The sequence below is a fragment of the Rhipicephalus microplus genome, chromosome X, assembly GCF_043290135.1.
Source record: "Rhipicephalus microplus isolate Deutch F79 chromosome X, USDA_Rmic, whole genome shotgun sequence".
Taxonomy (NCBI): Eukaryota; Metazoa; Arthropoda; class Arachnida; order Ixodida; family Ixodidae; genus Rhipicephalus; species Rhipicephalus microplus.
This window is the reverse complement of record NC_134710.1, coordinates 403,257,904-403,275,185: the sequence shown is the minus strand read 5'-3', so window position 1 is coordinate 403,275,185 and position 17,282 is coordinate 403,257,904. Positions and strand designations below refer to the sequence as shown.

Below are 17,282 nucleotides of genomic sequence, written 5' to 3'. Positions count from 1 at the left end.
AGTCCCTGAATCGCTTTTTACTTTTTTGTTTACGGGGCGATGCGCAGGGGAGGTTGAAAACGATTGCTTCGTGATCACTGAGGCCTGGCAAAACAGAAAGCGATTGCACGAGATCGGGGTGAGAAGTCAGAACTAAGTCTAAAGTTGAAGCACTTGAGTGTGTAATGCGAGTTGGGCACATAACCAGCTGCGTTAAATTGAATTGCGCGCATGTGTTAAAGAAGCAGGCGCTTTCAGAGGAGCCAGAGCCAGGCGATAAATGGGAGTTGTTCCACGAAATATCAGGAAAGTTAAAATCACCTAGGATTAAAAATGGTGTGGCAGGGAACCTCACGTGCAAGTCACTCAAGACGTCATGAAAATCATTGGAAAAACCAGATGGCGCATTCGGAGGGCGATAGCAGGCACAAACAATGACATCTTTGTGACTTATGCGGATTCGAACGCACACCGATTCAAGGGAACATACAATGGGAATTTTAAAAGACATGAATTCCTCTGAAACAGCGATCAAGACACCGCCACCAGAACGCGAGCCACGGTCACACCTAAAAAAGGAAAATTTTTTGTCGCACTGCAGGATCTCACGGTTTTCAACTTTTGACGACAGCCAGGTTTCGGTCAAAACTATCACATCGGAAAGGCACGTGTTTACTAACGAAGACAAGGCATCACGCTTGTTGATAACACTTCTGATATTACAAAGCAAAAAACAACAGTCAGGGTTAGAGGTATTACAACTTGTGTTAGCATCTAGCTACAGTGGAGAAGATGGGCCTCTGATGACAGGATCGTTGCGATTAGGAGGATTTGAGGGGACACGCGAGTCCGTTTCTATTTCGCACACACGATCTGAAGATGCGCAGTAGGTGTATATTTTATTGCCAATGACCACTTTATTGTATTTAGGAGAAAATTTGCGACCAGTTGACTTGGCGAAGTCGATTAGTTTTTTCCGGGTGGCGCGTGTAGCCTTGCAGAAATCCTCACACATTGATGTATTTGTGTCACGAAACTTAGACTTCTGGGACAAAACACTATCTTTAGTTTTGGAAAAAGCGAAACGTGCTATCACGGGCCTAGTTTTATGCCGCGAAAACGTTCCTAGCCTGTGAGCACACACGATAGCATCGTCAGGTAGCTGCAAGTTTAACGTAGAGGTAAGAATCAAGCGGACCTTCTCTTCAGAATCGGCCCAAGTTTCTGACGCTGAATCTTCAATTCCGTAGAAAATCAGGTTCTCGCGACGAGACCTATCCTCGAACTCATCCAGACGCACTCGGAGCAAAGCCTGTTCACTTCGAAAGGCAGTGGCTATCATTTCCTGCACGTGAGAGCCGTCTGGAAATTCTTCAAAGTAATCGACTCGTTTTTCTAGATCAGTTAGCCGAGTGGTCAAATCTAACACTTTGGACTCAAGTAACTTTTGGTTTTCTTTCACTTCGTCTATGGATTTAATGAGGGTGTCATGCCGTTGGTCAAGGTGTTTTGTTAAATCTTGAATAGCCAGAAGAACGTCACTGCTCTGTTTGCTAGGGTCTTGTTTCGGGGGACCAGGGTTGAGCTCGACGTCTCCGCTGACCAACAACATTTTAGCAACAAAAACACACTCCACAACGGTGCAGGCAAGAACACTTGGGCATGGGAACAGCAGCAGAAAGAGGTTGTTTGAGCGTTTAGAAAAAAGGGGTGGGGCGGGACCAACCTGAACAAAAAGACAAAGGGGGTTGTCAGCCGCCGGCATCACTGCTGCGATCCAATGCCCACTGAAGGGCGAAGGGTTCCGCCAGCCGGTTATATGGTCCGTCTGCCTTGATGACGATGTCACACTGGCTTCTTCTGCGTAGTAGGGTTTCAATGTTGCGTAAGGCGGCCAACCATGGTCTACGCAAGGTGACGAGTCAAACAAGGGACATGCGTCGATCTCAGGAGGCCGTCGCAGTCGATCCGCGCAGGCAGCAGGGCACGTTCCAAGGATTGCAGCCAGCTGAACAAAAAGACGAAGGGGGTTGTCAGCCGCCGGCATCACTGCTGCGATCCAATGCCCACTGAAGGGCGAAGGGTTCCGCCAGCCGGTTATATGGTCCGTCTGCCTTGATGACGATGTCACACTGGCTTCTTCTGCGTAATAGGGTTTCAATGTTGCGTAAGGCGGCCAACCATGGTCGACGCAAGGTGACGAGTCAAACAAGGGACATGCGTCGATCTCAGGAGGCCGTCGCAGTCGATCCGCGCAGGCAGCAGGGCACGTTCCAAGGATTGCAGCCAGCTGAACAAAAAGACAAAGGGGGTTGTCAGCCGCCGGCATCACTGCTGCGATCCAATGCCCACACTTTTCGGCTCACCTTAGCCACTAGACCACCGCATGGGGGCCGCAAAAGTTCAGAGAGCTCTGAAGGCGCCACGGTTCGAACCAGGGACTTCTCACATGCGAAGCAAGCGCTCTACCTCTGAGCTGCACCCCTGTTATGTCAGGAGCACTTATTTATGCGTTTGATGGTGCTCAATAGATTATTTTAACAACAAAATAAATTAATACTCGAAATAATCAAAATCATCTCGTCATTGCAACGTGATACAATTTTTTGTCAACAAAGAAAGAAACATATTTCTATCATAAAAGAAAAGGGCAGCAATGTTTTAGTAGAATCACTCGTCGCATTTCATGGTGCCGTAGTATTACAACACACAAAAAAGATAGCGCTAAAGTCGAGAGCACTTTGGAGGAGCCGGGGTTCGAACCCGGGAATTCTCACATGCGGAGCAAGCGCTCTACCTCTGAAATACACCCCCGTTATGTCAGGAGCACTTATGTATGCTATTGATGGTGCTCAAGAAATTATTTTAACAAAAAAATTAATTATTACTCGAAATAAACAAAATCATCTCGTCATTGCAACGTGATAATATTTTTCGTCAACAAAGATAGAAACACATTTCAATCATAAAGGAAAGGGCAGCGATGTTTTAGTAGCATATCTCGTCGCGTTTCATGGTGCCGTAGTAGTACAACACAAAAAAGATAGCGCAAAAGTTCAAATTGATTGACTTGTGGGGTTTCACGTCCTGAAATTACCTTATGATTATGAGAGACGCCGTAGTGGAGGGTTCCGGAAATTTCGACCAACTGGGGTTTTTCAACGTGCACCCAAATCGGAGCACACGGGCCTACAACATTTCCCCCTCCATTGAAAATGCAGCCGCCGCAGCCGGGAAACGAACCCACGACCTGCGGGTCAGCAGCCGAGTACCTTAGCCACTAGACCACCGCAGAGGGGCCGCAAAAGTTCAGAGAGCTCTGGAGGTGCCACGGTTCAAACCAGGGACTTTTGACATGCGAAGCAAGCGCTATACCTCTGAGCTGCACCCCTGTTATGTCAGGAGCACTTATTTATGCGTTTGATGGTGCTCAACAGATTATTTTAACAACAAAATAAATTATTACTCGAAATAAACAAAATCATCTCGTCCTTGCAACGTGATACAATTTTTTCGTCAACAAACAAAGAAACATATTTCTATCATAAAAGAAAAGGGCAGGAATGTTTTAGTAGAATCACTCGCCGCATTTCATAGTGCCGTAGTATTACAACACATAAAAAAGATAGCGCCAAAGTCGAGAGCACTTTGGAGGTGCCGGGGTTCGAACCCGGGACTTCTCACATGCGAAGCAAGTGCTCTACCTCTGAGCTACACCCCCGTTATGTCAGGAGCACTTATGTATGCAATTGATGGTGCTCAAAAATTGTTTTAACAAAAAAATTAATTATTACTCGAAATAAACAAAATCATCTCGTCATTGCAACGTGATACAATTTTTTTGTCAACAAAGAAAGAAACATATTTCTATCATAAAGGAAAGGGCACCGATGTTTTAGTAGATTATCTCGTCGCATTTCATGGTGCCGTAGTAGTACAACACAAAAAAGATAGCGCAAATGTTGAAATTGATTGATTTGTGGGGTTTCACGTCCCAAAATCACCATATGATTATGAGAGACGCCGTAGTGGAGGGCTCCGGGAATTTCGACCACCTGGGTTTCTTTAACGTGCACCAAATACTGAGCACATGGGCCTGCAACATTTCCGCCTCCTTCGGAAATGCAGCCGCCGCAGCCGAGAAACGAACCCGCGACGTGCGGGTCAGCAGCCGAGTACCTTAGCCACTAGACCACCGTGGAGGGGCCGCAAAATTTCAGAGAGCTCTTGAGGCGCCACGGTTTGAACCAGGGACTTCTCACATGCGAAGCAAGCGCTCTACCTCTGAGCTGCACCCCTGTTATATAAGGAGCACTTATTTATGCGTTTGATGGTGCTCAACAGATTATTTATTTTAACAACAAAATAAATTATTACTCGAAATAAACAAAATCATCTCGTCATTGCAACGTGATACAATTTTTTTGTCAACAAAGAAAGAAACATATTTCTATCATAAAGGAAAGGGCACCGATGTTTTAGTAGATTATCTCGTCGCATTTCATGGTGCCGTAGTAGTACAACACAAAAAAGATAGCGCAAATGTTGAAATTGATTGATTTGTGGGGTTTCACGTCCCAAAATCACCATATGATTATGAGAGACGCCGTAGTGGAGGGCTCCGGGAATTTCGACCACCTGGGTTTCTTTAACGTGCACCAAATACTGAGCACATGGGCCTACAACATTTCCGCCTCCTTCGGAAATGCAGCCGCCGCAGCCGAGAAACGAACCCGCGACGTGCGGGTCAGCAGCCGAGTACCTTAGCCACTAGATCACCGCGGAGGGGCCGCAAAAGTTCAGAGAGCTCTGGAGGTGCCACGGTTCAAACCAGGGACTTTTGACATGCGAAGCAAGCGCTATACCTCTGAGCTGCACCCCTGTTATGTCAGGAGCACTTATTTATGCGTTTGATGGTGCTCAACAGATTATTTTAACAACAAAATAAATTATTACTCGAAATAAACAAAATCATCTCGTCATTGCAACGTGATACAATTTTTTTGTCAACAAAGAAAGAAACACATTTCTATCATAAAGGAAAGGGCACCGATGTTTTAGTAGATTATCTCGTCGCATTTCATGGTGCCGTAGTAGTACAACACAAAAAAGATAGCGCAAATGTTGAAATTGATTGATTTGTGGGGTTTCACGTCCCAAAATCACCATATGATTATGAGAGACGCCGTAGTGGAGGGCTCCGGGAATTTCGACCACCTGGGTTTCTTTAACGTGTACCAAATACTGAGCACATGGGCCTACAACATTTCCGCCTCCTTCGGAAATGCAGCCGCCACAGCCGAGAAACGAACCCGCGACGTGCGGGTCAGCAGCCGAGTACCTTAGCCACTAGATCACCGCGGAGGGGCCGCAAAAGTTCAGAGAGCTCTAGAGGTGCCACGGTTCGAACCAGGGACTTCTCACATGCGAAGCACGCGCTCTACCTCTGAGCTGCACCCCTGTTATGTCAGGAGCACTTATTTATGCGTTTGATGGTGCTCAACAGATTATTTTAACAACAAAATAAATTAATACTCGAAATAAACAAAATCATCTCGTCATTGCAACGTGATAAAATTTTTTTTCAACAAAGAAAGAAACATATTTCTATCATAAAAGAAAAGGGCAGCAATGTTTTAGTAGAATCACTCGTCGCATTGCATAGTGCCGTAGTATTACAACACATAAAAAGATAGCGCTAAAGCCGAGAGCTATTTGGAGGTGCCGGGATTCGAACCCGGGACTTCTCACATGCGAAGCAAGCGCTCTACCTCTGAGCTACACCCACGTTATGTCAGGAGCACTTATGTATACTATTGATGGTGCTCAAGAAATTACTTTAACAAAAAATAATTATTACTCGAAATAAACAAAATCATCTCGTCATTGCAACGCGACAAATTTTTGTCAACAAAGATAGAAACACATTTCTATCATAAAGAAAAAGGCACCGATTGTTTTAGTAGATTATCTCGTCGCATTGCATGGTGCCGTAGTAGTAAAACACAAAAAAGATAGCGCAAATGTTCAAATTGATTGATTTGTGGAGTTTCACGTCCCAAAACAACCACATGATTATGAGAGACGCCGTAGAGAAGGGCTCCGGAAATTTCGACCACCTGGGGTTCTTCAACGTGCACCCAAATCGGAGCACACGGGCCTACAACATTTCCGCCTCCATCGAAAAAGCAGCCGCCGCAGCCGGGAAACGAACCCGCGACCTGAGGGTCAGCAGCCGAGTACCTTAGCCACTAGACCACCGCGGAGGGGCCGCAAAAGTTCAGAAAGCTCTGGAGCGCCACGGTTCGAACAAGGGACTTCTCACATGCGAAGCACGCGCTCTACCTCTGAGCTGCACCCCTGTTATGTCAGGAGCACTTATTTATGCGTTTGATGGTGCTCAATATGCTCAATAGATTATTTTAACAACAAAATAAATTATTACTCGAATTAAACAAAATCATCTCGTCATTGCAACGTGATAAAATTTTTTTTCAACAAAGAAAGAAACATATTTCTATCAAAAAAGAAAAGGGCAGCAATGTTTTAGTAGAATCACTCGTCGCATTGCATAGCGCCGTAGTATTACAACACATAAAAAAGATAGCGCTAAAGCCGAGAGCACTTTGGAGGTGCCGGGGTTCGAATCCGGGACTTCTCACATGCGAAGCAAGCGCTCTACCTCAGAGCTACACCCCCATTATGTCAGGAGCACTTTTGTATGCTATTGATGGTGCTCAAGAAATTATTTTTACAAAAAAATTAATTATTAATCAAAATAAACAAAATCATCTCGTCATTGCAACGCGAAAAATTTTTTGTCAACAAAGATAGAAACACATTTCTATCATAAAGGAAAAGGCACCGATCTTTTAGTAGATTATCTCGTCGCATTTCATGGTGCCCTAGTAGCAAAAAAGATAGCGCAAAAGTTCAAATTGATTGATTTGTAGGCTTTCACGTCCTAAAACCACCATATGACTATGAGAGACGCTGTAGTGGAGGGCTCCGGAAATTTCGACAAGCTGGGGTTCTTTAACGTGCACCCAAATCTGAGCACATGGGCCTACAACATTTCCGCTTCATTCGGAAATGCAGCCGCTGCCGCCGGGAAAGGAACCCGCGACCTGCGGGTCAGCAGCCGAGTACCTTAGCCACTAGACCACCGCGGAGGGACCACAAAAGTTCAGAGAGCTCTGGAGGCGCCACGGTTCGAACCAGGGACTTCTCACATGCGAAGCAAGCACTCTACCTCTGAGCTGCACCCATGTTATGTCAGGAGCCCTTATTTATGCGTTTGATGGTGCTCAACAGATTATTTTACCAACAAAATAAATTATTACTCAAAATAAACAAAATCACCTCGTCATTGAAACGTGATACAATTTTTTGTCAACAAAGAAAGAAACATATTTCTATCATAAAAGAAAAGGGCAGCAATGTTTCAGTAGAATCACTCGTCGCATTTCATGGTGCCGTAGTATTACAACACATAAAAAAGATAGCGCTAAATTCGAGAGCACTTTGGAGGTGCCGGGGTTCGAACCCGGGACTTCTCACATGCGAAGCAAGCGCTCTACCTCTGAGCTACACCCCCGTTATGTCAGGAGCACTTATGTATGCTATTGATGGTGCTCAAGAAATCACTTTAACAAAAAATTAATTATTACTCGAAATAAACAAAATCATCTCGTCATTGCAACGCGATAAATTTTTGTCAACAAAGATAGAAACACATTTCTATCATAAAGGAAAGGGCACTGATTGTTTTAGTAGATTATCTCGTCGCATTTCATGGTGCCGTAGTAGTACAACACAAAAAAGATAGCGCAAATGTTCAAATTGATTGATTTGTGGATTTCACGTCCCAAAACCACCATATAATTATGAGAGACGCCGTAGTGGAGGGCTCCGGAAATTTCGACCACCTGGGGTTCTTCAACGTGCACGAAATACTGAGCACACGGGCCTACAACATTTCCGCCTCCATCGGAAATGCAGACGCCGCAGCCGGGAAACGAACCCGCGACGTGCGGGTCAGCAGCCGAGTACCTTAGCCACTAGACCACCGCGGAGGGGCCGCAAAAGTTCAGAGAGCTCTGGATGCGCCACGGTTCGAACCAGGGACTTCTCACATGCGAAGCAAGCGCTCTACCTCTGAGCTGCACCCCTGTTATGTAGGGAGCACTTATTTATGCGTTTGATGGTGCTCAACAAATTATTTTACCAAAAAAATAAATTATTACTCGAAATGAACAAAATAATCTCGTCATTGCAACGTGATACAATTTTTTTGTCAACAAAGAAAGAAAATATTTCTATCATAAAAGAAAGGGCACCGATGTTTTAGTGGATTATCTCGTCGCATTTCATGGTGTCGTAGTAGTACAACACAAAAAAGATAGCGCAAAAGTTCAGATTGATTGATTTGTGGGGTTTCACGTCCCAAAACCACCATATGATTATGAGAGACGCCGTAGTGGAGGGCTCCGGATATTTCGACCACCTGGGGTTCTTTAACGTGCACGAAATACTGAGCACACGGGCCTACAACATTTCCGCCTCCTTCGGAAATGCAGCCGCCACAGCCGGGAAACAAACCCGCGACGTGCGGGTCAGCAGCCGAGTACCTTAGCCACTAGACCACCGCGGAGGGGCCGCAAAAGTTCAGAGAGCTCTGGAGGCGCCACGGTTCGAACCAGGGACTTCTCACATGCGAAGCAAGCGCTCTACCTCTGAGCTGCACCCCTGTTATGTAGGGAGCACTTATTTATGCGTTTGATGGTGCTCAACAGATTATTTTAACAACAAAATAAATTATTACTCGAAATGAACAAAATACTCTCGTCATTGCAACGTGATACAATTTTTTTGTCAACAAAGAAAGAAACATATTTCTTTCATAAAAGAAAGGGCACCGATGTTTTAGTGGATTATCTCGTCGCATTTCATGGTGCCGTAGTAGTACAACACAAAAAAGATAGCGCAAAAGTTCAAATTGATTGATTTGTGGGGTTTCACGTCCCAAAACCACCATATGATTATGAGAGACGCCGTAGTGGAGGGCTCCGGAAATTTCGACCACCTGGGGTTCTTTAACGTGCACCCAAATCTGAGCACACGGGCCTACAACATTTCCGCCTCCATAGAAAATGCAGCCGCCGCAGCCGGGAAACGAACCCGCGACCTGCGGGTCAGCAGCCGAGTACCTTAGCCACTAGACCACCGCGGAGGGACCACAAAAGTTCAGAGAGCTCTGGAGGCGCCACGGTTCGAACCAGGGACTTCTCACATGCGAAGCAAGCACTCTACCTCTGAGCTGCACCCATGTTATGTCAGGAGCCCTTATTTATGCGTTTGATGGTGCTCAACAGATTATTTTACCAACAAAATAAATTATTACTCAAAATAAACAAAATCACCTCGTCATTGAAACGTGATACAATTTTTTGTCAACAAAGAAAGAATCATATTTCTATCATAAAAGAAAAGGGCAGCAATGTTTCAGTAGAATCACTCGTCGCATTTCATGGTGCCGTAGTATTACAACACATAAAAAAGATAGCGCTAAATTCGAGAGCACTTTGGAGGTGCCGGGGTTCGAACCCGGGACTTCTCACATGCGAAGCAAGCGCTCTACCTCTGAGCTACACCCCCGTTATTTCAGGAGCACTTATGTATGCTATTGATGGTGCTCAAGAAATTACTTTAACAAAAAATTAATTATTACTCGAAATAAACAAAATCATCTCGTCATTGCAACGCGATAAATTTTTGTCAACAAAGATAGAAACACATTTCTATCATAAAGGAAAGGGCACTGATTGTTTTAGTAGATTATCTCGTCGCATTTCATGGTGCCGTAGTAGTACAACACAAAAAAGATAGCGCAAATGTTCAAATTGATTGATTTGTGGGGTTTCACGTCCCAAAACCACCATATAATTATGAGAGACGCCGTAGTGGAGGGCTCCGGAAATTTCGACCACCTGGGGTTCTTCAACCTGCACGAAATACTGAGCACACGGGCCTACAACATTTCCGCCTCCATCGGAAATGCAGACGCCGCAGCCGGGAAACGAACCCGCGACGTGCGGGTCAGCAGCCGAGTACCTTAGCCACTAGACCACCCCGGAGGGGCCGCAAAAGTTCAGAGAGCTCTGGATGCGCCACGGTTCGAACCAGGGACTTCTCACATGCGAAGCAAGCGCTCTACCTCTGAGCTGCACCCCTGTTATGTAGGGAGCACTTATTTATGCGTTTGATGGTGCTCAACAAATTATTTTACCAAAAAAATAAATTATTACTCGAAATGAACAAAATAATCTCGTCATTGCAACGTGATACAATTTTTTTGTCAACAAAGAAAGAAAATATTTCTATCATAAAAGAAAGGGCACCGATGTTTTAGTGGATTATCTCGTCGCATTTCATGGTGTCGTAGTAGTACAACACAAAAAAGATAGCGCAAAAGTTCAGATTGATTGATTTGTGGGGTTTCACGTCCCAAAACCACCATATGATTATGAGAGACGCCGTAGTGGAGGGCTCCGGATATTTCGACCACCTGGGGTTCTTTAACGTGCACGAAATACTGAGCACACGGGCCTACAACATTTCCGCCTCCTTCGGAAATGCAGCCGCCACAGCCGGGAAACAAACCCGCGACGTGCGGGTCAGCAGCCGAGTACCTTAGCCACTACACCACCGCGGAGGGGCCGCAAAAGTTCAGAGAGCTCTGGAGGCGCCACGGTTCGAACCAGGGACTTCTCACATGCGAAGCAAGCGCTCTACCTCTGAGCTGCACCCCTGTTATGTAGGGAGCACTTATTTATGCGTTTGATGGTGCTCAACAGATTATTTTAACAACAAAATAAATTATTACTCGAAATGAACAAAATACTCTCGTCATTGCAACGTGATACAATTTTTTTGTCAACAAAGAAAGAAACATATTTCTTTCATAAAAGAAAGGGCACCGATGTTTTAGTGGATTATCTCGTCGCATTTCATGGTGCCGTAGTAGTACAACACAAAAAAGATAGCGCAAAAGTTCAAATTGATTGATTTGTGGGGTTTCACGTCCCAAAACCACCATATGATTATGAGAGACGCCGTAGTGGAGGGCTCCGGAAATTTCGACCACCTGGGGTTCTTTAACGTGCACCCAAATCTGAGCACACGGGCCTACAACATTTCCGCCTCCATAGGAAATGCAGCCGCCGCAGCCGGGAAACGAACCCGCGACCTGCGGGTCAGCAGCCGAGTACCTTAGCCACTAGACCACCGTGGAGGGGCCGCAAAATTTCAGAGAGCTCTGGAGGCGCCACGGTTTGAACCAAGAATTTCTCACATGCGAAGCAAGCGCTCTACCTCTGAGCTGCACTCCTGTCATGTAAGGAGCACTTATTTATGCGTTTGATGGTGCTCAACAGATAATTTTAACAAAAAAATTAATTATAACTCGAAATAAACAAAATCATCTCGTCATTGCAACGCGATAAATTTTTTGTCAACAAAGATAGAAACACATTTGTATCATAAAGGAAAGGGCACCGATGTTTTAGTAGATTATCTCGTCGCATTTCATGGTGCTGTAGTAGTACAACACAAAAAAGATGGCGCAAAAGTTCAAATTAATTGATTTGTGGGGTTTCACGTCCCAAAACCACCATATGATTATGAGAGACGCCGTAGTGGAGGGCTCCGGAAATTTCGACCACCTGGGGTTCTTTAACGTGCACCCAAATCTGAGCACACGGGCCTACAACATTTCCGCCTCCATAGGAAATGCAGCCGCAGCAGCCGGGAAACGAACCCGCGACCTGCGGGTCAGCAGCCGAGTACCTTAGCCACTAGACCACCGTGGAGGGGCCGCAAAATTTCAGAGAGCTCTGGAGGCGCCACGGTTTGAACCAAGAATTTCTCACATGCGAAGCAAGCGCTCTACCTCTGAGCTGCACTCCTGTCATGTAAGGAGCACTTATTTATGCGTTTGATGGTGCTCAACAGATAATTTTAACAAAAAAATTAATTATAACTCGAAATAAACAAAATCATCTCGTCATTGCAACGCGATAAATTTTTTGTCAACAAAGATAGAAACACATTTGTATCATAAAGGAAAGGGCACCGATGTTTTAGTAGATTATCTCGTCGCATTTCATGGTGCTGTAGTAGTACAACACAAAAAAGATGGCGCAAAAGTTCAAATTAATTGATTTGTGGGGTTTCACGTCCCAAAACCACCATATGATTATGAGAGACGCCGTAGTGGAGGGCTCCGGAAATTTCGACCACCTGGGGTTCTTTAACGTGCACGAAATACTGAGCACACGGGCCTACAACATTTCCGCCTCCTTCGGAAATGCAGACGCCGCAGCCGGGAAACGAACCCGCGACGTGCGGGTCAGCAGCCGAGTACCTTAGCCACTAGACCACCGCGGAGGGGCCGCAAAAGTTCAGAGAGCTCTGGATGCGCCACGGTTCGAACCAGGGACTTCTCACATGCGAAGCAAGCGCTCTACCTCTGAGCTGCACCCCTGTTATGTAGGGAGCACTTATTTATGCGTTTGATGGCGCTCAACAGATTATTTTACCAAAAAAATAAATTATTACTCGAAATGAACAAAATAATCTTGTCATTGCAACGTGATACAATTTTTTTGTCAACAAAGAAAGAAACATATTTCTATCATAAAGGAAAGGGCACCGATGTTTTAGTAGATTATCTTGTCGCATTTCATGGTGCCGTAGTAGTACAACACAAAAAAGATAGCGCAAATGTTGAAATTGATTGATTTGTGGGGTTTCACGTCCCAAAATCACCATATGATTATGAGAGACGCCGTAGTGGAGGGCTCCGGGAATTTCGACCACCTGGGGTTCTTTAACGTGCACCAAATACTGAGCACATGGGCCTACAACATTTCCGCCTCCTTCGGAAATGCAGCCGCCGCAGCCGGGAAACGAACCCGCGACGTGCGGGTCAGCAGCCGAGGCCCTTAGCCACTAGATCACCGCAGAGGGGCCGCAAAAGTTCAGAGAGCTCTTGAGGTGCCACGGTTCGAACCAGGGACTTCTCACATGCGAAGCACGCGCTCTACCTCTGAGCTGCACCCCTGTTATGTCAGGAGCACTTATTTATGCGTTTGATGGTGCTCAACAGATTATTTTAACAACAAAATAAATTAATACTCGAAATAAACAAAATCATCTCGTCATTGCAACGTGATAAATTTTTTTTTCAACAAAGAAAGAAACATATTTCTATCATAAAAGAAAAGGGCAGCAATGTTTTAGTAGAATCACTCGTCGCATTGCATAGTGCCGTAGTATTACAACACATAAAAAGATAGCGCTAAAGACGAGAGCAATTTGGAGGTGCCAGGGTTCGAACCCGGGACTTCTCACATGCGAAGCAAGCGCTCTACCTCTGAGCTACACCCACGTTATGTCAGGAGCACTTATGTATACTATTGATGGTGCTCAAGAAATTACTTTAACAAAAAATTAATTATTACTCGAAATAAACAAAATCATCTCGTCATTGCAACGCGACAAATTTTTGTCAACAAAGATAGAAACACATTTCTATCATAAAGGAAAAGGCACCGATTGTTTTAGTAGATTATCTCGTCGCATTGCATGGTGCCGTAGTAGTAAAACACAAAAAAGTTAGCGCAAATGTTCAAATTGATTGATTTGTGGAGTTTCACGTCCCAAAACAACCATATGATTATGAGAGACGCCGTGGTGAAGGGCTCCGGAAATTTCGACCACCTGGGGTTCTTCAACGTGCACCCAAATCGGAGCACACGGGCCTACAACATTTCCGCCTCCATCGGAAATGCAGCCGCCGCAGCCGGGAAACGAACCCGCGACATGCGGGTCAGCAGCCGAGTACCTTAGCCACTAGACCATCGCGGAGGGGCCGCAACAGTTCAGAAAGCTCTGGAGCGCCACGGTTCGAACAAGGGACTTCTCACATGCGAAGCACGCGCTCTACCTCTGAGCTGCACCCCTGTTATGTCAGGAGCACTTATTTATGCGTTTGATGGTGCTCACTAGATTATTTTAACAACAAAATAAATTATTACTCGAATTAAACAAAATCATCTCGTCATTGCAACGTGATAAAATTTTTTTTCAACAAAGAAAGAAACATATTTCTATCAAAAAAGAAAAGGGCAGCAATGTTTTAGTAGAATCACTCGTCGCATTGCATAGCGCCGTAGTATTACAACACATAAAAAAGATAGCGCTAAAGCCGAGAGCACTTTGGAGGTGCCGGGGTTCGAACCCGGGACTTCTCACATGCGAAGCAAGCGCTCTACCTCAGAGCTACACCCCCATTATGTCAGGAGCACTTATGTATGCTATTGATGGTGCTCAAGAAATTATTTTTACAAAAAAATTAATTAATAATCAAAATAAACAAAATCATCTCGTCATTGCAACGCGAAAAATTTTTTGTCAACAAAGATAGAAACACATTTCTATCATAAAGGAAAAGGCACCGATCTTTTAGTAGATTATCTCGTCGCATTTCATGGTGCCGTAGTAGCAAAAAAGATAGCGCAAAAGTTCAAATTGATTGACTTGTAGGCTTTCACGTCCTAAAACCACCATATGACTGTGAGAGACGCTGTAGTGGAGGGCTCCGGAAATTTCGACAAGCTGGGGTTCTTTAACGTGCACCCAAATCTGAGCACATGGGCCTACAACTTTTTCCGCTTCATTCGAAAATGCAGCCGCTGCCGCCGGGAAAGGAACCCGCGACCTGCGGGTCAGCAGCCGAGTACCTTAGCCACTAGACCACCGCGGAGGGACCGCAAAAGTTCAGAGAGCTCTGGAGGCGCCACGGTTCGAACCAGGGACTTCTCACATTGCGAAGCAAGCGCTATACCTCTGAGCTGCACCCCTGTTATGTCAGGAGCGCTTATTTATGCGTTTGATGGTGTTCAACAGATTATTTTAACAACAAAATAAATTATTACTCGAAATAAACAAAATCACCTCGTCATTGAAACGTGATACAATTTTTTGTCAACAAAGAAAGAAACATATTTCTATCATAATAGAAAAGGGCAGCAATGTTTTAGTAGAATCACTCGTCGCATTTCATGGTGCCGTAGTATTACGACACATAAAAAAGTTAGCGCTAAATTCGAGAGCACTTTGGAGGTGCCGGGGTTCGAACCCGGGACTTCTCACATGCGAAGCAAGCGCTCTACCTCTGAGCTACACCCCCGTTATGTCAGGAGCACTTATGTATGCTATTGATGGTGCTCAAGAAATTACTTTAACAAAAAATTAATTATTACTCGAAATAAACAAAATCATCTCGTCATTGCAACGCGATAAATTTTTGTCAACAAAGATAGAAACACATTTCTATCATAAAGGAAAGGGCACTGATTGTTTTAGTAGATTATCTCGTCGCATTTCATGGTGCCGTAGTAGTACAACACAAAAAAGATAGCGCAAATGTTCAAATTGATTGATTTGTGGGGTTTCACGTCCCAAAACCACCATATAATTATGAGAGACGCCGTAGTGGAGGGCTCCGGAAATTTCGACCACCTGGGGTTCTTCAACGTGCACCCAAATCTGAGCACACGGGCCTACAACATTTCCGCCTCCATCGGAAATGCAGCCGCCGCAGCCGGGCAACGAAGCCGCGGCCTGCGGGTCAGCAGCCGAGTACCTTAGCCACTAGACCACCGTGGAGGGGCCGCAAAATTTCAGAGAGCTCTGGAGGCGCCACGGTTTGAACCAGGGATTTCTCACATGCGAAGCAAGCGCTCTACCTCTGAGCTGCACTCCTGTTATGTAAGGAGCACTTATTTATTCGTTTGATGAAGCTCAAAAGATAATTTTAACAAAAAAATTAATTAGAACTCGAAATAAACAAAATCATCTCGTCATTGCAACGCGATAAATTTTTTGTCAACAAAGATAGAAACACATTTGTATCATAAAGGAAAGGGCACCGATGTTTTAGTAGATTATCTCGTCGCATTTCATGGTGCTGTAGTAGTACAACACAAAAAAGATGGCGCAAAAGTTCAAATTGATTGATTTGTGGGGTTTCACGTCCCAAAACCACCATATGATTATGAGAGACGCCGTAGTGGAGGGCTCCGGAAATTTCGACCACCTGGGGTTCTTTACCGTGCACGAAATACTGAGCACACGGGCCTACAACATTTCCGCCTCCTTCGGAAATGCAGACGCCGCAGCCGGGAAACGAACCCGCGACGTGCGGGTCAGCAGCCGAGTACCTTAGCCACTAGACCACCGCGGAGGGGCCGCAAAAGTTCAGAGAGCTCTGGATGCGCCACGGTTCGAACCAGGGACTTCTCACATGCGAAGCAAGCGCTCTACCTCTGAGCTGCACCCCTGTTATGTAGGGAGCACTTATTTATGCGTTTGATGGTGCTCAACAGATTATTTTACCAAAAAAATAAATTATTACTCGAAATGAACAAAATAATCTCGTCATTGCAACGTGATACAATTTTTTTGTCAACAAAGAAAGAAAATATTTCTATCATAAAAGAAAGGGCACCGATGTTTTAGTGGATTATCTCGTCGCATTTTATGGTGCTGTAGTAGTACAACACAAAAAAGATAGCGCAAAAGTTCAGATTGATTGATTTGTGGGGTTTCACGTCCCAAAACCACCATATGATTATGAGAGACGCCGTAGTGGAGGGCTCCGGATATTTCGACCACCTGGGGTTCTTTAACGTGCACGAAATACTGAGCACACGGGCCTACAACATTTCCGCCTCCTTCGGAAATGCAGCCGCCACAGCCGGGAAACAAACCCGCGACGTGCGGGTCAGCAGCCGAGTACCTTAGCCACTAGACCACCGCGGAGGGGCCGCAAAAGTTCAGAGAGCTCTGGAGGCGCCACGGTTCGAACCAGGGACTTCTCACATGCGAAGCAAGCGCTCTACCTCTGAGCTGCACCCCTGTTATGTAGGGAGCACTTATTTATGCGTTTGATGGTGCTCAACAGATTATTTTAACAACAAAATAAATTATTACTCGAAATGAACAAAATACTCTCGTCATTGCAACGTGATACAATTTTTTTGTCAACAAAGAAAGAAACATATTTCTTTCATAAAAGAAAGGGCACCGATGTTTTAGTGGATTATCTCGTCGCATTTCATGGTGCCGTAGTAGTACAACACAAAAAAGATAGCGCAAAAGTTCAAATTGATTGGTTTGTGGGGTTTCACGTCCCAAAACCACCATATGATTATGAGAGACGCCGTAGTGGAGGGCTC

General features: G+C 45.1%; 6 non-coding genes across 6 annotated transcripts; all 6 read right to left on the bottom strand.

Annotated features, from left to right (window-relative positions):
• Nucleotides 1-3,628: 3,628 nt before the first annotated feature.
• On the bottom strand, nucleotides 3,629-3,700 carry TRNAA-CGC (transfer RNA alanine (anticodon CGC)). The gene has a single exon. It is a non-coding gene; the product is annotated as a tRNA-Ala (tRNA).
• Nucleotides 3,701-5,695: 1,995 nt separating this feature from the next.
• TRNAA-CGC (transfer RNA alanine (anticodon CGC)) lies at nucleotides 5,696-5,767 on the bottom strand. The gene has a single exon. It is a non-coding gene; the product is annotated as a tRNA-Ala (tRNA).
• Nucleotides 5,768-7,504: 1,737 nt separating this feature from the next.
• On the bottom strand, nucleotides 7,505-7,576 carry TRNAA-CGC (transfer RNA alanine (anticodon CGC)). The gene has a single exon. It is a non-coding gene; the product is annotated as a tRNA-Ala (tRNA).
• Nucleotides 7,577-9,564: 1,988 nt separating this feature from the next.
• On the bottom strand, nucleotides 9,565-9,636 carry TRNAA-CGC (transfer RNA alanine (anticodon CGC)). Its single transcript has one exon. It is a non-coding gene; the product is annotated as a tRNA-Ala (tRNA).
• Nucleotides 9,637-14,260: 4,624 nt separating this feature from the next.
• Nucleotides 14,261-14,332, bottom strand: TRNAA-CGC (transfer RNA alanine (anticodon CGC)). The gene has a single exon. It is a non-coding gene; the product is annotated as a tRNA-Ala (tRNA).
• An 828-nt stretch (nucleotides 14,333-15,160) lies between these two features.
• On the bottom strand, nucleotides 15,161-15,232 carry TRNAA-CGC (transfer RNA alanine (anticodon CGC)). Its single transcript has one exon. It is a non-coding gene; the product is annotated as a tRNA-Ala (tRNA).
• Nucleotides 15,233-17,282: the final 2,050 nt, after the last annotated feature.